At 39.7% G+C, this 22,227-nt stretch overlaps 1 long non-coding RNA gene across 1 annotated transcript; it reads right to left on the reverse strand.

Annotated features, from left to right (window-relative positions):
- Window positions 1-4,138: 4,138 nt before the first annotated feature.
- Window positions 4,139-22,017, reverse strand: LOC135418554 (uncharacterized). Its single transcript, XR_010432516.1, has 3 exons — window positions 21,895-22,017; window positions 16,497-16,689; window positions 4,139-4,343 (listed from the first exon to the last, which is right to left on the reverse strand). It is a non-coding gene; the product is annotated as an uncharacterized LOC135418554 (long non-coding RNA).
- Window positions 22,018-22,227: the final 210 nt, after the last annotated feature.

A 22,227-nucleotide genomic window follows, 5' to 3' on the forward strand; every position in this document is an offset into this window, starting at 1 on the left:
TGTTGCTCTCAACAATGCTTTGCTGTGGTTCTCTTCAGTAGGAATATCAGAATTCACAGCTTAGTCTTGTTTCCATGCCCTTCCAAACATGGCATCTCCATACTTTTTTGCATAGGAAAAAATATAAAGCAATTTTATTGCAGAGTTGGGTCCATTTCCTTTTTTGAAAGCAGATTAATTTTTTTTTTTAACCTTTCTGGTCACCCACTTATTCCAAAGGCTCATGTTTAGTGAAGTGTAAGATTACAGACAAACAGTTTCCAAATCTCTACTCCCTAAACCTGCAGGAAGAAGTACACTCTGGACTGGAAAACACCTCCTTGATATTGTTGCTATGGCAAAACTTAATACAAGTGTAGAGACTGGGCATGCAGCCAAGAAGAAAATTAGGAGGGCTGACATGACATTTCCCACTTTGTTCTTTTCATACAATTCGCTTTCTGCAACTCTTCTCAAGAGCCCAAGAAATGTTTCAACCTCAATTATCTCCACAGGAGCTTCATTTCTCCCCCCTTTTCTCCTTCTGCTCTAAGACCACAGCCAGAGCTATTGTGACTCAGATTTTTTCTTCGATTCCCAATCAATTACATACGTGCTCATAGTAAATAATTTCTACAAAGATTTTCATCACATGTGCTGTTGATTTCCTTTTTATTAAAAGAAACTAGATTAGAAATTAGGAACACAAACCTAATGGCTTCCCTTCAACTCCAGTTTAACTTGATAGCAAATAAGGACAATATTTTCAGAAAAAAAGGTACCGGTTTACTGTAAAAATAAGATTTTTTGTTCATCATTATAAACTGAGCTTACAAAACCCATCATTTACTCTATCACTGTGTAAGTACCATCATCTTCAGCCAGTGCTGGGCGAGGTTGGTATGACCTAATTCTGTAATTGCATCCAGTTAACTTTAATGTAAACTGTACAGTCAAATTCAAGTATCTTGAAATATAAGAGACTATTGCTTGCAAAAAAATATTGTTTTAAACCTATACAGATGCATTTTAATATGAAATAGCACAAGGGAATACAAATCCAGTATGGGTTTAAGTATATACTTTAAATAAGGAAGGCAAAAGAATACATAAAAGGGCAATAAATGATCTTTGAAATGCCTTGGTAAGTTTAGGAGCCCTTGTTTTCTACAGCTCCACAAGCATCAGTACTGCTGAAATGGCAAGGTTAGGATGTTTTTCTGCTCTGTGTTAGCAAAGCACCGTGAGAGCAGTATAACACATCTGTCACATCCTGGAAACTGTCTTAGCTACAGAAGTGTAATTAATACTACTTACTCAAGAAGTTAGATGTGAAGAGACAGTTTATCTGCACATCTATATAAGCATGCCTCTTAAAGAATTGGGCAATACTATCAAAAATAGAAAAAAGGAAAATACTGCTAAGGAGGAACTGAGTAAAATAACCCATCTAGTTAAAATAGCACAGTTAAGGAATGACTGCCTGCTAAAGCATGTTTAACTTTAGGTAGCATCTCTGCAATAGACATCCATTTCCAAGAAAATCCTCAAATTACATTTTTCCCACTTAGTGAATTTATGTGATTTAACGTGCAGTCATTTTCTCATTAAGACCTAAATATAAAGTACTCAAACAAGTGATGGCTGTATTCAAACCATAATAGAGTATTTCTTTCGTGGTGCTCCTGTCCCTACATGTAATGGTTTGCTTTTAAAAGCCAACATGCTATAAGAGTCAGGCATCCTCAAATTACTTCGCACATCCAACTGCTGTAGGAAGTGGCCGCCTGCCACTGGATTTACAGAGGTGATAGAATCCCTTCGTGTGGGAGGTTCTAAGAAAATCTTAGATAAACAAGTATCAGAGATAGTCTAGACCAGGATTTTTTAACTTACATTTCACAGGCTCACATGATGTGCAAAGCAATTTAGCCTATGAGCATATCAAACTACTACAGAAATAACCAGCTCTAAACACCACCTTGCACCCCCAACCCCAAAATTGCCCTTCTCAGGAGTTATAAAACGAAGCTTTCAACAAAAAGTAGCAGAAAAGTAATATCCAGATCTCTCCAAAGATTCTTAATTTTCATTTGCTACAGTAAAGCATGACAGACACAGGCTGGATCATGCCAGTTGTGAAAACAGGAACACGCTCTGGATTTTTACAGAGCTTTCAAGCATACACAAGTATTTCTAGACAATGTGAATGAAGTCTGAGATATGACATAAGATGAGAAACAGAAATGGTATTCCTAAAAGCACCTTCATGTTCCATGAATGCAGAGGAAATGATGCCATATATATCCAGCCACAGTTTTAAATGATGACATGGCAAAATTAATTTCTAGGGGCTTGCCAAACAATAAATCAAAATTTCCATCAAAATTACAGACATTCACCTGTCAGACCAGCCTAGGTGACATGGGGGTTTTGGGGTGGGAGAAGACAGGACAACACACAACCACACCACTGTGAAAAGTAGAACCTTCAAATACCAAGGCACCGAAAACCCATAACCCCATTTAGAAGTCCAATCCTGTATTACTTAGCTGAGCAATCATAATGAAGGCACAACTGAATCAGGCATTTTGAGTTCCTGCAAACAGCTGCCTAAAATGACCTGTCAAAAAAAACCTATTCAGTAGTGACCACCGTGTTACAAGAGGATTTACAGAAGCTGAGACCGATTGGCAAATGGTACATTAACTAAAATGCTTTCTTAATTAGAATTCATGAAATAATTTGACCAGCTCTATTCTCTAATAAATAACAACGCTGATAATGAAAAGGTTCACCGCAAAATGAGATGAGGTATTTCAGTGCTGTTCTCAACAGGCAGCCATTGCTATTGCACTGAATCGATCACAAACACTTTCATTCACAGAAAGGCTGTTAGTGGACAAACCATTAAGAGACCTCTTGACATCACTAAGAATACAGCCACACTCTTCAGCTTCCCATTTGCTTCTCATTTCTTTTTGGCCTATTCAGTATTTTTGAAAACACCCTAAAAATTTCAGTAAGAGTTCCCAAATGTTCAATGATTTAAAATTATACAGAATAGAATACTATTTTATTCAGATATTTTTATCCTTTTAATTAAAAGGTATGAATTCATAGCGCAAGAAAAGCTCATCCTTGAGGGCCACACAAACAACCCACACAGCAAACGTGCTTGCAGGTTATGGGAGACATCAGAAAAGAATGCTGAATGAGCACCATGGACAGCATGTAATGGGTGCTGGAAACAGGAAAGCTGCTTGTGTTTTGGGTTTTGGTGTTTTGTTTTCCCCACAAAATCATTTTAGTGACAAAAAAAAAAAATCTATCGCTGAAAACAAACAAGAAGTCAATAGTCATACTGTCAAAGCAGCACAAAACCTCTGGCTTAGGCCTCAAAAACAGCCAACCTACAGCTGAGAGCGGCTACCCACTGACTCTGGATGGTACCCACTGACAAATGGATAAGGTACTGTTATTGGTTCTTCCCTGAACTTATTTGAGCCACTGCTAATTTTTTTAATCTTTTTTTTAAGCTTAGAAAAAGAGAACTCCCTATACAAGGGCCTTGTTTCTTCACAACTTTTCACAGAAATCAGCCTCTACATAAAGGTTCCATACATGATAGATTTTTTAAAAACATTTCACCAGCAACATCTCCATACAAAATGCTTCCTTCTCCTTGTGTGAACAATCTAAACAAGCATAATATCCTCTCTGAGAAAGAGAGAAGAAACCTGCATGCCTTTCCTCCTTTAAAACATATGCAAACATCAACACATGCAAACAGCAACACAATCTCTCTTGAGACTACTCCAACGACAACAGCATATGTTGAAGCCACATCAAGAAGACAGAATGCAGCTCTTCTCCAAATTGTGTCGTAGACAATCTGCATGCTGTGCCCAGTTGTAGAAATACATAAAAACAAGGGTCACTTTCTACATCACAGCTGTCTTAGCTATGACTCAAAGAGCTTACTGAGGTCAAAGGGAGGAAGAGAGTCAGCATAAATCTCAATGCAATTCCACTGAATTATGTGTGAACACAATTCTTCAGGCAGATTATCTGCCACAATATTGCCTCTCAAACTCCTCTTAGAGTCTACTAAATTCTCAGCTGATAAACTTACAGCTATGATGGTTTAGACCCACATCTACCAGCACCACATAATACCACACATCCTATTACATCTAACTCAGTGTGTATGTACCTCCAGGCTGGCTGCTGCTCCATGGTGATGTTGATGCAGGCAGGAGAAATCCATTTGCAATTGTTTATAACCACGGTCATCATCACAACACAGCAGCACTCTCCTGTTCAATAGGAGTCAAGCTGAAGCTGAAACAGTCTTCCTTATCCTGTGGGATTGAAAAAAGGAGTCTTTCAGAAAAATAACACCACAGGGGCTCATACCAAGCTACTGCTAATGGAGTGGCTGAAAGGGGTCACAGAAAGGAGGCCCTACAGATCAAAGAACTGAAGGACACTTGCAAAACAGCCAAGAACAAATGAAAACAAGACAGACTTCTGGCAATAATGAAGCTACTTGTCAATATTACAGGGCACAGATAGAAAATCCTCTCACGGCTAAGAGCCACGATACACAGATCAATGAGGACACAGAGACTCACAAACTGATGGGGGTGAGGAGGAAGACCTCAACTACTACTCCAGTTTTCAGATGAACACAAGAGCCAGAGGAAGTCTAAAATCCAGGAAACATTGTTTTGTGCATTTTGAGATGGGTTCCACTGCACACTGGGGGTGGAGAGGACTATTTCATAGCACTGCACCCTACCACACTATGAAGCACAGGCCACAGCATTTTGTCCTAGCATTTTAATAACTGTATTTCATAGCATTTTAACAAGATATTTCATGTTACACAACATATTAACAAGCAGGAGAGATTCTTTTGGGAGAATATGATACAACAGTGATTTGCATTCACACGAGAATTCACAAAAGTAGAGAGGTATCAGTGTGGTAGAATCAAGAGGCTGAGAATACTTACCACCTCCTGTTTAAAGTATTTCTTGTAGGACTGTATTCTACCATATTTGCCCAACACACAAATCAGAATTTTAAGCAGCAGTGTTTTAGAATGGTGGTAACATTGCAAAGCAGAACTGCCCTGCTATTTGCTCTAGATTAGACCACTACATTTTTTCTGTACCTCGGGGGAACTAGTCTGGCAAGTTATTTCATTCTATATATATATTTTTTTTTTTTTTGCTTTTTTTTACTTCTAAACAAACAACCTTCCAACTTCCTGGATACACAAAAGAAATTAATAAATTCTTCAAATAGGTACCTACACTACTGTCTGTAGTGCAAACATTAATGCCATTAATGCAAACTGAGCCCTTCCTACTCTTATTCTCACGCTTACTAAGCCTCCCTAGCCCTGCTACCCATCTCAATGCCAGGCTCTCCTGAACAGCCACACACAAGCATATGGATGCATAGTGGATAAAGACACAAGGGCTAAATTTTATTTCAAATACAAGCTGTAAGAGAAGAGATATTAAAAAACAAAATCTTTAGTCTCAACACTGGAAAAAGGCCACCAGGATGGTGGTTCAAATACAAGATTTTTTTCTTAATCTGTGATAAAAACTGGAAAGAATAGCAACCATCTGCTACTTTCAGTTCTCTTGTGGACACTGTGTTGAATGATGCAATATTTTGCTTTTCAGAGCTTTAAAAACTGTGCAGGGATCTACAGGAGAAGCTGAGAGGAAGAGGGGGGGAAAAGTGAGACTGAAGATGGTCCCAGCGTCCGAGGTCCAGACAGCTCAGCAAGGGAGCTTGGACCTGCCAAAAAGGCAGCAAAGCAACGCAGCAGGACCCCAGCACAGGCACACAGCAAACAGCCTGACTGCTCAACAGCTCACTGCAGAGAGCCTTGCTGGGAGCCAGGACTCGGTGGAAAATAAGGCAAGAGGGAGCTCATAAACAAAGAGACCACTTGGCTTGAGGCCGTGCTCCAGGCCGAGGGACTGTGCCTCTCCAAGAGCAGCACTGTGCAGCCCCTCAGCACGGACAGCAGCCGGCCCCAGCAAGGTCCTGCCTTCCACAAGCCTGAGCCCCTGGCACGGCTCAGAGCCCCTCAGCACCCCAGGCCATGTGCTAGTGCTTTCTGCCACAGCTGCCCTAGATTTGCTGCAGAAGGCCAAGCTGAAAGCCACTTACACACTGACAACTTTTTTTGCATCTTTTCTTTTTTTTTTTGCCCAGCACTGGCATATTCCTGAACTGTGTAACTAAATGTGAACACCCATACTATTTATTTCCAACTTCCACCATTTTAACTGCTTTTGTTGACTCAAACATTTGCACTTTTGCCCCAAAGCATTCCAAAAGTTGTAATAATTCCATTCAGTAAAACTAAAGAACAAATACTAATCATTTCAGTGTATTTGTACAGGTGCATATACATAGAAATCCATATCTGTATTTTTGAAAGTATGACAATGCTTAATTCAAGTTCCACAAAAATCAGGCTTCCCAAAATGGGCTGAAATTATCAAACACAAAACAAAACACGGAAATTCAATAAATAATATTTATAAATCATTCCATAATGTTATCCTTGACACTTCATTAACTATTTCTAATATTCTGTGGAAACACTGAAGAAAAATATTCAAATTCATATTTATTAAAATTCTATTTAGACAACACTAAACTAATAAGCTGATTTTACTTAAATAATTCTTAATTTTGTGAAAAATTTCCATTAAGAACTCACTAGATTACATCCCCATTATCTTTGCAACTTTAGTAATATTTATTACAATCTAAATGCAGTATAAAAAGTTAAAGTCAAACTTCTAATAAACTCACAAGTTTTTCATAAATAAAAAGTTGTAAAAAATAGCTCACTTACCAAACATGAAAATATAATTTTTATATATAATAAAACCAAATATCGTTTCATAAGGATACTGAAGAAATATTATTCTAAAACACTTTCATGAAACATTCCAGTTTTCATTAAATAACTTCATAATGCAATAAATAATACCTACCATAGCCACAACTCCAGAAGTCACTAAAATCAGCTCCTGTGCTCACAGCAAGTGTCCTCAGCCACTAGTTCTGACAAAGCTGTCTTAGCATCTGCTTACAGAACCCTCACCTTTCCAGACCTGTGTCCCTTAATTCTTATCACAGGTCAGACCCATCCTTTCCCAAGCTCCTAGGGAATCATTATTCTGCAGCTGCTTAGATACAATTTCTTGCTATGATTGAAATCAGCAGCAAGTGGTTAAGACTAGTGATGGACCAGGTGATCAGCGTCTCCCAGAATGACAGAGGCCATGGTCAACACTCACACCCAACACAGCTGGGGGAAAACCCCAAACATATAGAAGATTCCAGAATCACAAGACTTTTGTAATAAAGAAATAGACCTTTTATCAAGGAGGACTTTTAGTGCTCAGAAGCTGGAGCTTCACTGACTGTCACAGAACAATGGGGAACAGCTTGTTAAACCCCAAAGAGCTGCCAATGTTTACAAGACAGAACCTGCATGAAGCACAGGACGCTGACCCCACCAGGCATCCAGCCATCACAGCCGGGCTGAGGCAGGTCTTGGGGTGGTAGTGGCATCTCAGTGTGACTCTGGGGTGAGTTGTCAGACACTTGTACCAGGTGTCTGAGGGGCAGCCACTGTGAGGGGTGGCTGGAGCCAGTTCCAGAGACAAAACAACCCCTCAGTTGGGCACCACTAAGCCCTTGGGGAAGGATGATGGTGCCTCTCTGAAAAACATCTAAGAAAGGGCAAAACAGTACCTGGCAGCAAGGCAAAAAGTGTGAGAAAAAGTTCTGCAATCACCAGGGTCAGAGAAGGAGCTCCAGGCACCTGATGGGCAGGTATTCACCTGCAGCCCACAGAGGATCCCACGCTGAAGCACGTGGAGATACTCTGAAGGAAAAGGCAGCCTGTAGAGAGCCCATGTGGGAGAATGGAGAAAAGTGAGGAGGAAGAGGAACAGCAGAGAGGAGCTGTTATGAAGTGATCATAACCCTCTATCCCATCCACACTCAGTGTGTTATTCCATTTCCTCTATTTAGACAGGAAAAACCTGTATAAATATCCTGTAATATCCAAATCCACTCTAATTGGCAATAAGCTAACGTTCCCTAAACTGAATCTGTTTTTCTCACTCTGGTAATTGGTAAACTATCTGGTCTTTATCTCAGCCTACAAGCTTTTTCATCCTACCTTCTTACCTTTCCCTGTTGAAAGGGAGAATGAATGAGCAGCTAGGTGGGCATTTGGCTGCAGCACAGAGCCAACCCAGCACACATCTCCCAAATGACCTTGATGACCTGATATTCAACAATCACTATCCCTCACACAGTTTGAAGTAGTTCTGCAGAGCTAAACATTTGCTGAAAAACCCTCCAAAGTTATGTGGTGCTTGTTTCATGGATCCAGACACACCACCACGATGAGGTGGACAGGTGGATAACACTGTCTCTCCCTCCATCTCAACCTTCTGTGGCTGTGATAGGGCAACTACCAGGGCTGCTGCAAAAATAGTTGTGTAGTGCTTAAAAAGGAATTGCCCTGCAAAGTCATGGCCATCTCCCAGTGGAATTTCAAGTACACATCCACAAGCCTCTGTATTTGCCTCAGCCAGTCTTGCATCACACTGTTTCAGTCACGCAGAAAGCAGGACCAGCGGGTCAATCAAAAAATCAGAGCTAGTGCTCAAGGGATAACAAACGAGGAATCACATGAACTTATGAGATTCCAACATATGCAAATACAACAGCTTGCAGATGGTTTCTACTCGATATAGGGGGGAAAAGCATAATCCACAAAGATCAGAAGGACAAGACATCAATTAACAATACCAAGCACTTAATACAGGAAGCCTTACTGTCTGAAAAGAAATACTGACTGTAGTACAGCTGGGGTTTGTTTGTTTGTTTCTGTCCACATGTGTTCTCAGCTCTCTGCACAAGCCACAAGAATTCAGTATGAAACAGACTGCTGAATTCCAGCAGCTTTGGAAGCCCACACTTCTCTTTCCTCAAGCATGAACCAAATTCAGTGTGTCAGGGGCAGCTCTGGCTGATATGACTTCTCAAATTTAAAGGTTATTTAAGACATCAAAATAAGGATTCTTAAGAAATTAAAAATTTAATTTTAAAATGTATCCATAGCTCTAACTTCAAATATATCTAGAATCACAGTGTTAGAAACAGACATAGAGAAATAATCAAATATACCTGTATCATTCCTTACAAATACCTGTTTAACCCAAACTAAAAAAAAAACTTCAAAGAAAGAAGCCACCTTTTCATGGGTGATAAGTTTCCTCTGTGCTTAGAAAGAAATGGTTCTCTGGATAGAAACAAAGTCAAAAAATGATAAAAGAAGACAAACAGTGAACGCACATATGTTATAATAGAGTGATTACTGAAGACTCCTCACACAGGAGGAATCATCCTGACACAGAGATGTTTTACTAGTTAGTTCAACTACACCTTGAACCCAAATTACACTTGCCCTCATTTCTATGGTATTTATTAATATTCTGCAGACTGACCCTTTTCTAAACTTTAACCTTTCCTTGAAAGTACTAGTAAGTCTTATTCAACCCAGTTATCTCCATCTCAGCCATGGGCAAAGACAGCTTGCTTCACTTGATGTCATTCTCATTTATCTTTGCATTCCCATCAGCCCTCAGAGGCTCGTGGGGTAGCCCCTGGCAAATTTCTCAATCTTTCCTCTTCCCTATGCCAACATTTTAAAGGTTCCCTTTGGTCTTAGCTGCAAGTCTAGGATGAATAAACTTCACCAGATCAGCAGAGGCTACAAAAACAAATCACACATGTTTTCATTGCTGCATTGTCCTCAAGGACCCTTGGCATTTTCTGTAGCTTATCTTCTTATAGGCACTCTTTCAGCTCTAGTTAGTTTTTAGTTTCAGTCCTGTTCAGTGTAACCCTGAATTCTTGCAGGAAGTCACATGCATACACATAAGTACACTTGTTAAAAAAAGAAATATATTCACATACACACACAAAACTCGCTCTCGTTCTTTAGTTACAAAACCACATCTTTCCTGACTAGAGTAACACATCTTGCAACATCTTTAAAACAAACCAAATTACAGCCCTGAGCCAAATAGCCTCTTTTTTATAGCCAAATCATATTTCTAATGTGGATACTTTGCTTAGGTAAAATTATCTTCAATTTAGTTTGCACTATACTTATGAAGTCATGCAGTGGTACTTTTTTCTTATGCTTCTCTAGGTATTAAACCAAGGAGATAGATGGATAAAGGCATATTTCAGCCTCTAGTGATTTGATTTATACTTGAATGCATTATCATTTTTAGCTATACAGACTCATGAATTATAAGTATTCCAGGAAATCAAATTAGAAACAGATACGAGGTTTAGGAGAAACTACAAGAAAGTTATTGCACCACTACGGAAAATAAAATACCCTAAATCCACCATATCTACCAAAGTAGCATAGGCATCAAAGCAATTGGATTTACAGAACTTCTTTACTGATAAAATTTTACAGTTTTTTAAATGTAGAAAATTTTCTTCTATGTCTTTCTCATCAATATTCTGCATCTGTCTTCTGCAATTTACGTATGCTAAATGCTTCTTTGTGCTCCTAAATGAAAAAGAGCTTAAGAAGAATTTTCCTGAGATCTTGATTTCTAATAAATGTGGCTTTATATGCAAATGAACTAAATAAGTAGTGAAAGATACTGGGTCTGAAGACAAAGGTGTGAGCCCAGACAAGGCAGAGAGGGGAGCTGGGGATTACAGCAGGGCCCATCTCACAGCACCTGACAACAAGAGCACGGCAGCTCCGGGGATGGCAGCCAGCTCTAACCATGACCTTCACCCAGCAGGGAGGCTCAAGGTGATGAGGCAGGTCTGAGGCCAAGCTTGGTGGTCAATGAGTCAGATGCAGTCTGGAGATTGCCAGACAGACCCACAGGACAGGACAGCTCTCCCACTGAGACAGGAAGCCTGTGCATGGGCCGGAGTCCACAGACAAGGACGAGCATAGCTGTGGCTAAGCTGGAGACCAGCAACCCTGCAGCATTGCTGAGAGTGGTGGCACAGGGCTGAGTTTAAATCCTGCTCCTGGTTGTGGGAGGCCCCAGATAAGTCTGGTCAGGGCTGGCATCGGTGCCTCGACATCTGAGAGGTTCCTTGAAATCAGTGGGATGCTGCCTTGTTGTTGCTCACTGCTGGAAGAAGTATGTCATTCACCCTGAAGAACTACAGCTGGTGATGAATCAATTTTAATCTGTTATCAGTGTTCCCATTTATCATGGTATCATTACAAGGAAATTATAAAATTAATATTTGGTGACATGGGGCAAATGAAGTTAATATATCTCACAGTCTGCCTAAATCCTTTCTCCATGACAATCCAGTAGCTCTGTTAATATTAAGGATTTCCATCTACCCCTTCACCCACCACCACCACCCCTCCCAGTGCTTGTGTGGAAAGAATTTTGCTCAAAGGACAGCACCACTCTCAGCAAAAAGTAAAAGTGAAAGGAACTGGCTCTTCCTAACAGGACAAGTTTGCACTGAACTCATTTTAAACCACTACTCCATGTATTGTACAAATTAGACAAGTGATTTTCTTATCTACAAGACTTTCAGAATGCAGCTAAGATTGTGCTCAGATATAAATGGAAAAAAAGAAAAAAAACCTCCCAAGTCATCTCAACCCAAGGAGAATCAATCTCTTCCAGAATCAATGAGGTTTCTACAAAGGCAATTGTTTTACAGCAACCAGAGAACCAATAAAATTGAGAGGAAGTTCCTACTGGCAGATGTATCTAATAAACACAACTCTCATATATGTTCAGATGGATGAGGTTGTTTATACTGCCTTCCATCCGAGCAATTTCTCCATTTCTGTGTTTTATCTTAAAGTTGTGCTTGGCTGTAAGCAGGGTTTAGTTTCAACTGATCTAAATTTGAAAAAAAAAATCCAAACCAAAAAGACAAACATAACACAGTCACTATTCAATATGTAGTGATTCCTGCACTGTTTCTAGCAAAGCACACATTTATAACCGTGACCCAAGCTATCTCACTGGGCCCAGAGAATAAAGGTCACCTTCTTACTGAGAATCCAGCATGTTTTCTGAATCCTGCTGTTGGAGCCATTTGGAGAAACTGCAAACAGTGAGCTACCACAGCAAAGAAAGGAGGAATAATTTCAAAACCTAGTGCGAAACTCACTTAGCACAAAAAGTCTATCCTTAATCCGCTACATAGTTTGATTCAATTTGAGTGTAATATGGTCTGACCTTTCAAATACCTTTTAAAATTAATTTTCTTCCCATTTTCTACTTCTTAATCTCCACAGCAGACAAACTTATTGAACATTAGGAAGGAGCAGTCCAAACTATACAAGCATTAGCACTACCCAGCTTTTTTAATCTGTAAAGTTGGGAACAATTAACTCAGAGTAACAGTTTATTTCACAGGGTTTTGGAAATGACAGAGTGTACAGACAGTTTCACAGCTCATCAGTTTTAGAAAACATTTTATAAACAAGTGCCTGTAATTTTAGATCAATTACAATCTAACCCATGTATGATTTTCTAATGAAGTCAAATGGTGACAAAATAATTTAAAAGGTATTTTTAATTCCCAGTTAGGAAACCAGCAGTAAATCTAAAAACTCTAACAGGTTTCCAACAGTTCTTTCTTTAGAGCTTTGGGCTTAATACTGAAGGCAGATTTTTATTTGTGTTCAAAAACACTATTGTGTCTGAAATTTATGTGTCACAAATGGAAGAAAGTTAATTTTGGTTGGATGTGTAAATCAGTTTGTTTTCTGCAAATTTACAGCATTTGTTGAACATGTTTTTAAGTTCTGCATAGCACTTTTTAATAGACTATTTATTAACAGCAGACTTCTGAGTGAAACTGGCATTTATTCCTGTTTCAATTTCACACTTATTATTTGCCAGTTGTATTTCAGCCTGTCCATACTCATATCTTGAGTTAGCAAGATGCAAACGAATTGTCTGCATGCAAAATTCAGTGCAATGTTGTCCTAGTTTTAACACAGTTGGAGTACAGATATAACAAATGACTCAGGGATATTTTGAGTAGTGGTAAACAGAAGATAACTGCTAGTGCATGAAGAAAGCCATTACTTCCCTGTTCCCCTACAACTTGATTTAAAAATTAAAATTGGATAATTACTATATGACTCTTTTTTCAATGTCGCAATTAAAAGTGTTAAGACAGTAGCATTGCTCAAAACCCATGCTAAGACTATTTTTTCCTTGTCAGTTTATGTTCAAAACAACTATATACTCAAATTCTCACTCTGGAGTTTACAAATATCTATGGCATTGAACAGGGCTCGTTTACATGGACAAAGGGCCCACAAAGACTATGTCTCTATCTTTTAAAGCATTCCCTGCAAAACACTTATCCCTTTTAACACCCATGCAGGAAGAGATGTTGAGCCTCTGTTATAAATGGGTTCCTCGAAAATGCAGACCTGAGATTTGGCTCAAACAGCCACATCTGTTGCAGGGATTAAAATCACTCTGCAGCAGCAGTTATACAACATTTGGCTGTGAAATGCTGAGTAACATCAAGAGAAAGACTCTGAGATGTTGAAAAATGGAGTGGTGGTGCTTTTGAGACAGTGGGGTTTGAGTTTTTTAGTGTGTGCTGCTCAGCCTTAACTAACTAGCTGATATGGGTTTCAGAAAGGAGTTATGACCATATCCTCTTTCCAGTCCTTAAGGCAAGTTCTATTGGAACACGTAACTTGCACACTGGAGTAGAGGAGCAAAGATTGTCAGAGCTCTGTGTTTGACCTTCTAGCATGTCAAGCTGAAGAAAAGAAGAGATGTAAGGAAAATAGCAAAGACTAAAAAGCAAGTGTTACATTACATAATATAAGTTAAAATTAAAAAGAAAAAAGTGATGGACATGGATAAAAATGGTAGCCTTTGCCCCTTAGGCTTTTGCCTCCAGACTAACATAACAGAGCTGGTGAAGAAAAGTTAAAAGGAAAAAATGTGCTAATAGGCATAGCCCTACAAGAATTATGATCAATGAAATCCAACATATAATTTACCTGGTTTCAAGTTACCCTACAGATCCCAAGTGTGAAGGATTTCCTAGGACATTAACTTGGGTTCACAAACTTTTCAAGAGACTGGAGGATCCATTCCAATGGACTGTTACTTCGTTCCTGTGCAATGAACTAGCTATGTATAACTCTTCCTTTTAAAAAGATGTCCTTACAAACAGGACATTCCTTCTGCTATCTGCCCCTTAGGTGCTGCCAGTGTCATAAAAAGTGAGGGCTGGCAACATGGAAGAGAACAGCAGCTTTGGTTCATTTGTCTGCCTCACTTTTTTCAGAAAACAACAGATACAGAAACTGTGCCATGTGTCTATTCTCATCAAAACTAAAAGCCAAGCCAAGAAGAAAGAAGACCTTATTCCAAAACTCCACTAATAAAAGAGCACCTAAAACTATATACCAGTCTTTTTTTCTTTATTTAACTAATGCCAATCCAAAATTATTCTGTTTCCTAAGAATAACTCAGATTGGCCCTGTGATGTGGTCAGAAGGAGACCAGCCCATCAATCAAAAGAAAAAGCAGAGGTTTACACAACCACTGAAATTTTCACTTTGTCACATATTCTTCATATGTCTAAAGAATCAGAGCTGTTTATCTGTGCCACTGCACACATTATAGACCTTTACCCCTGGACACAAGGCCCCCATCAGTTATTCTTGATGTGGATACAATTCTGTGTCAAAAGACTCATACAAACAGGAATACAAGGACTTTGTTATGATGACCTTACCAACAGCATGATGCAGGTGAAGAGCTTCATACCTAATGACAGGATCTGCTAAGCCATGATGAGCTCTGAGTATAAGAAGTTCTCAGGCTGCAAAACCCACTTGTCACATACTGCAAAAGAACTAAGAGAAGTCGACATGTTTCCTTGTGAAATAACACTAATGTAATAGTAAGGTAAGGTGGAAAAAGTTTCAGAATACATCCAGTAATTTTGTTGCAGAGCTTGGGAATGCTATTCTAAGAATAAAATTCCTGGGAACGAGACACGAGACAGGGACTAACTGTGACCCCCATCATAATGAAATCACAGCTTTTTTTCTAGGTGACTACTTTGGGGAACAGATGCTTACAGCGTTTCTAGCCTGCCTGCAAACTAATGGTTGACCTTCACACGGGGCTAACGTAGAGGACATAATGGCTACTGCTCCTTCTGACAACACGCTTTGGGTCTGGGCCACATTTAGCCAAATGCCACCAACTACACAATGAGAAAATCACACCACCTCCTGCAGCACTGGGCGTTCAGTAGGGACCCTTGAGGAACAGAAGCAGAACATTTGAAGCACAGATTTCATTTCAAATTTACCTATGAGCACAGGGCTAAGTATACCATGGGCCATATAATGAGGATGTACAGCTGACTGTAAGGCTTGCTTTAATGTGTCACACCACAGCAGGCTCCGAGAGACTATTCAAGCAGAGATAGACTGAATGAGTGGGCTACAGACTTCTCTGTGCCCTTGCTCATCTCTAATCATGAGTTGAGCAGCAAACTCTAAAAGCATTCCCAGAATATGGCAGCTATTTTAATGAACTGGCTCAAACCCTAAGCTGCCAGTTCAGATCTCACTGGGTCATCATTAATTTATTAAGTAACAAAGGGCATGTCAAAAGCGTCAGTGGGTGCTGAAGCAGGCATCCATGTCACACTGTTGCTTGTTAACACTACCTGTGGCACAGTGAAACTATAACCAGACCCACTGGCCAAGCCTCAGGCTGGCACTGCGGGATGGCAGCATTCGCCCTGTCCCCACTGGCTTGCTGAATATTTGTCTCATGCACTGGTCATTAGCAGGAAATATTTTTGAAAGGAAAGTTATATTACTTTCTATAAAACAACAACGACTCCCTTTTTCTCTAGCTGCTAGTAATTTTGATTAGGAAAAACAGCTGACCCTTTTATTGCTTGCATAATTAAAGAATCACACTGTTCTTCCTGTGGTTTTTCTTGCTTATGATTTTCCATCGTAAAACATTAAGTGTTACAGTATTAGCAGGGGTTTAAAATACTAAATTGAATCAACATTACTTCTCACACATCAACATTTGTGATCAGAGAACTGTATATTAAATAGCGTTTCCTTTCTTTCCCTCTCAAGTCTGCACCTTCTAGTTACAACTTTACTTACTTGAGTATAAAATACTGGCAAGGTCAAACCCTGCCATACCACCTGCAAATTTCCTCAAATGGCTCACAAAACTGGCCCATGTACTTGTACAAACCATGACCGTAAATGTGTTTGGATTATCTCTATATTTTGTATTCATGAGGTTTACAGATCTAGCTTGCAGCAAGGAAAATTGCTTTGATTTTTTTTAAGTCTCAGAGCAGAAGGCAAATAAAAAATATAATACGTTCACACTTACACACAGTTCTTTAAACTCCTGCTACATTTCCCCTGACAATTCCTTTTCCATCAATCCTCCTGTCCTTGGATATCACTCTGACGTTTTCTGCCACGGCAGCAAAGGACATCTTCTGGCTGACATCTTTTAAAATTGATCCTACTAAAGAACATTTGTTTATTCTCTTGTACCTAAAAGCAACTGGACTTCATTCCTGGGTCAGAGAGAAAAAAACATAAATAAATTGTCTTCAGCTTCAATACATCATTATTTTGTTACACAATGGTTACATATATCTAAATGTAACCTTGAAGTCCATATATTGAGCCCATCCCACAGTTGTTGGGCCAGTAGGAGCTGACCAAGTGCATTGTTATTGACAAACACTGCATCTCTCCACTGAAATCAGTACAGGTTCAAATCAATGCAGTCGAGCTTCATGGAGTGTTCAGCACGGATCTATCTCTACAAAAACATAGGAAAAAATGTGAACTAAAAAATGAGTCACAAATAGCTCAGCAGTTAAGGCATTCAAACAGTCCATGGAATACCTCTAAGTGTTCATCCCATTCAGTAGCAATTAGAGAGTATATATAAGGTCTGTAACATTACTGCTTTCCTCCTGGAGTTTGAGTATGATTGAAGTCTTTGGAAACACCTCCAGTTCTACCAACTGATCTGACTAGTCTTTGAGAGAGTAACCAACCACTAGCACCCTCAGCATGTATAAATGCTCTCTGCCCCCTTCTCTGAAAATTAGCTGAGGCAGAGATAAAAAGAAAACTCCAGTCTCTCACTAGCTGGTGCTTTACTCCCTGCACCTCATATCTGTGCCACACCCCTCCCTCATCTCCCCTCAGCATCCCCAGAGTATGGCCACACACTTCTCTCCAGGCCTTTCATCAGGAAAATAGCAAAATGGCACTGGTGGGTTTGAAAATTTTCCTTCTTATACTATGATTAAATTCCTGTCATCTCATTTCCAGGTAGTTCAGTTTTGGCTGGGCAAAGGTTTTTCAAACATAAAGCCCACCACAGGGGCCTGTAACAGTGCTTTCCTTCTTAAAAAAAATCATGCATAGCCAGTTTCAGCTAGGAGAAGATTCATTTACTTTGATTAATACTGAAATTCCCATCCTTCTCCTTCACTTTGTGTCTTCATATTATATTCTAGCTTTAAATACCTGACCTGAATTTCAGTAGGATGCTGGCATGACTCTGGGGCTCCCTAAGGAACAAGGGGGTATTTCAACCCTGGCCCATCACTACTGCTGGAATACTAATATTTTTTGTTGTGTGTATTCCAGTCCATTTGATAATTATATCCACCATTATGAAGTGAAAAATCCAGAACATAATGCAGAGTACAGCTGGCACATTTGCACTTCAGAAAATATCATATATACTAGAGTCAAACTCACACCCTGCTGGAATTTTAGCAGCCTTTTCTTTGTGAAAAGACTTCAGCAGCGTTATGCTATGGTTTGTTTTGTCACTCCATGACTTATGTGAGTGAAGTAATCATGTTTTAATAAATGAGAGTGCTTGTTTAAGAGACAGTGGGGGGAAGCTGTTGTCTCGATTTTGTTGTCTCGATTTAATTTGGAAGGGCTTCAATAGATACAGTACACCAAGTGCTGAAGCAAAATAGATTAAAAAAGAGGCCTTCTTTCCACAGAACACAAAATGACATTTACAGATGTGATCACATCTCACAGTACTAACAACTGGGTAAGGACAACAGTCGTTCAGCGTCATCTTTGATACAATTTGTTCCCCCTTGAAGCTTAAAATCTCAATTGATGACGCAGAATAAAAGATTGTCTCCTGCTGCCAACTATCACTATTTTGGCCTAATCAGGCAACAAAGGAAGATTTTTCTAAAGCTGTAACAACAGATGTGTGAGAAGTGTGTTTGTCCTGGATGCAGAGTGAAAAATGGAGGCCAATTCACCCATGTTCACAGACTGCTGCCACTGCCACCAGAAATGCCAAGCTGCAAGCTGCCTGTCTTTTCTCCCCTAAACAGTTTCAAGGAGTCTGGCATCTAGGAAGAGTCCACAAACGGCTACTACTCCAGCTGCTCCATGAACTAGATTTAAAGGATGCGCCTGGAGGGCAGCAAGCCCGTGCTATCACCACACAGCAGCACTGGCACCTGTGCCCCTGCCAGCTGGTGCAAAGGAGAGCCAGGAATTCCCCACAAATTGTCATGGCTTTGGTATTCAAGCAGACACAGCCACAGAAGATGCTGAGAACCAGGCTCAAAGGATAAACAAAAATGCTGAGTTTTGAAAGATAAGACAGAAAGAAATAGTGAGGATCAAGGATAGCAGAAAGCACTGGAAGGATAAGATAACCTGGAACTTGCCCATTAAAAAAATAATTGTTAAAAGGAGTGAGGTGCAAATTTGATGACGTGAGACTGCAAAAGACCTGTTCAATGAAGATTTAGGAAGAGCAGAGGAATGGGCTGTAAAAAACATCCTCAGAAATGTGGAAGTAAACACATGGGAAGACCTGGGAAAAATGTGAAAATTTATTCCTAGTCTGAAGTAATTTCTTTTAGTGTGATATGTGAGCCTGTTGAATGCTCACAGGAAGGAGATAATCAAACACTTTTTTCTTTAAGAAAAACTCCCTTCTGTTCTGCAGCTTTCTTGCAACTCAGTGGGAAGCATTTGAACAAGACAAGGCAACATCCATAAGTCACTTCTCAGCAGAGCAGATGAACTCAGGGTCCCTCCTGCACTGGGTAGGCTGCTGTCTGTACTGAGCTCCCAGCCTGGAGCTCACTCAGGCATCTCGGTGCTGCACTGCAGTCAGTTTGTTACTACGGTATTAGCACAACCCAAGTCCGAGAAATATGAGCCTTTAGAGGTACCTGTACACCTTCAAATCCAGAAGGCTCATCATCTTCCCAATAATCTGTTGTACAGGCTACTGTACCTCATAGAACTGATTTGGGGGAGCTGAAAAAAATATCTATTTGTTGTCATAGAAACAGCAAGACTTTTTGCTACTGTGCAGGCTGATATGTGAGGTTATTATTGTTTGGCTTTTTTCCAGGTAGCCAGATTGAGAAACACTAAAAAGCTTTAATAAAAGCCCCTGAAATTTTGCCAAATAATCAGATCTACAGTTTATACAAACACATTCAAATATTTACCAATGGTTATGGAAAAATCTGAACATTCCTGGGTATGAGAAACACAGTTGAAAAAAATGTATTCTTAACCCCAGGAAACAAACAAGCAATGGACATCTTGCAAGGCTACAGGAAATGTGTAAAAATCTGTAATCAGTTATGAAGAAGTAATTAAAACTACAGCCATTGTCTTCAGTTCCCTCCACTTAGCTGAGGCTAATATTTTAAAAGCCTATAGTTAAAGCAGTAATTTAGGTTAATACTGCAAAAGCAGATATCCTGAGGGCTTACCAGCTGCCAAAATGAGCACCACTCACTGACCTCACTGAAATGGAAGGTAAGATATTTATGACTTTTCCTTTACTTTATGTTCTTTGCTGCTGGAGAATAACAGTGTCAATAAGTCATTGAACAAATGCTTTGGTAGTGATCAAACTTCCTAACACTCCAGATAAAGAGCCCCCAGGATATCAGCTCCAGAGGAAGACAGGTTTACACCCAAATTACAGAATGACAGAATCATTTAGGTTGGAAAAGGCCTCTAAGGTCATCAAGTCCAACCTATGACCCATCACCATCTTGTCAACTAAACCATAGCACTAAGTGCCATGTCCACTTGTTTCTGGAACACCTCCATGGATGGTGACTTCACCACCTACCTGGGCAGCCCATTCCAATGATTAACTACTTTTTCCATGAAGAAATTCTTCCTGATTCACAGGGCTATAAGGCAAGTGTCTTAGATAATCTCATTTACTTTGGACAAAAGACATTTTCTTTTACTAGAACATCTGGGGGCTGGTGTCTTATAATTTTTCCTAAAATACCTTTATCCTCCAGTTGCAGAATAGATATTTCTTGATTATGAGAGAGTGGAAAGATAATTCTATAGGTGTTCTTAGTTCACAGAAAAGGTGGAATTTTTAACTATTTATATTTAACTATTACTCTTGGTAAAAGAGTGCATATGACTTGGATACATTAATGCAAATATTTAGCTGTATGCTGGGCACAGCTGGGAGATAAAAAAGCAGTTTAGATTATACAGGCCTTAATCCATCTGCATTGAAACTTCCCATTCTTATCTCAACAGTCCAATTTTCTCTGTTCCAAATAGTTCAAAACCCTGTCCCATTTAGCACAGAAATCACCACTGCCTTGCTTATATGCCAGATGAAATGATCCAAATGGCTTTACATGCCCTGTGTGGAGAAAAAAAATAGCCCTGTGACTTGCAAACAGCCTGTGTCTTGTCATGCAGCCATGACATCATCTGACATCTCTGAGTTAACATGCGGCCCATAAATTTTATGGGGCCTATTGCCCCATAAAAATATTGTCCGTTCTTCTTGCTGAAGTAATTTGCTTCAATTACAGAATACACCTTACTCTTCTCCCATTTCCACAGAAACAGTCAGAATACCTTAGGAAATGCAAATATGCAATTATTAAACTTTCAGCTCTCTCAGGCCAAACTGGACTGATGTGACACCAAACTGAGCCACGAAGAATGTAAAGGAAAACGGCTGGAGGAGCGGTTCAGTTGGGAGTGTTTTCCTTAGATTTAATTTCTAATTTCTCCTTGGACAACAGCCTAGGGCTGTGGCCAGCCAAACCAGCCAAACAGCCTCCTCCTATGCCAGATCCAGCATCCATCCCCTATTCTAGTCTCCTTTCACAGGTTTAGTCCCTTCATATTCAACTCCATTGCCAGTTCCACGAGCAATCTAATGTGACACAGAAGGGCACAAGCCTTTGGGAAAAGAACAGCGTGTGAAAGACAAAATTGTTGGTAAAGGGCTAGTAATTTATGCTGTATTTTATGCTGTTTAATGCTAGTAATTTATGCTGGTTTTGTATCATCTCTATAATTACGTGAAACAGAACAGCAGGGCAAATGAAAAAAAAAGCTGCCATTTTGTAGATTCTCCTCACTTGGTTGACTATTCAGACTGATGCCACTTGTCAGAGATCAACCAAAGAGGGGAACTGAGAAGCCTGCACTGATACTATTTCTGACCTAACCATAGAACACACAGTGACTTTTAGCCTATACTCCCCTTCAACAGCAGTTCTCTGTAACCACCAGCTGTGGAAAGTCCAGCCCAAGCCCTTTTCCTATCCCTCTATATGCTGAAAAAGTACTTTTTAAAGGCAAAGACAAAGAGAGTTTAATTAGATACGTCCCTTTTTTCCAAGAGAGGAGAGGTCATGATTTTTAAAGTCTGTGAGTCTGGGCTATATACTTGATCAGCAAAATAATCCACTTACTGTCAAAGCCTCTGATTATCCAAGCAGAGGAGTGTTGGTTGCTCTGCTGCATCTGTAGCTATTCAGAGTGGAGCTCTTCACTGGACAGCATCTAGACAGAGAGGTCTGTCACTGGAATTTCTAGACACTGTGAGGATATAAATAAATAGTGACACCATCATGCAGACAAACATGGCCAAGTTAAGTTGGTTTTGGAATTATCCCTCATTTACCAATATTTATAACAACAGCTATTAACTGACATGATACAGTTTTGCTTAGCAGAAAGTCATAGAATTATTTTACGGTGATAAAATATAGTTTGATCCTGAGTCCCTGGACACCACTTGGAGA

The sequence above is a fragment of the Pseudopipra pipra genome, chromosome 9 (assembly GCF_036250125.1).
Source record: "Pseudopipra pipra isolate bDixPip1 chromosome 9, bDixPip1.hap1, whole genome shotgun sequence".
Taxonomy (NCBI): domain Eukaryota; kingdom Metazoa; phylum Chordata; class Aves; order Passeriformes; family Pipridae; genus Pseudopipra; species Pseudopipra pipra.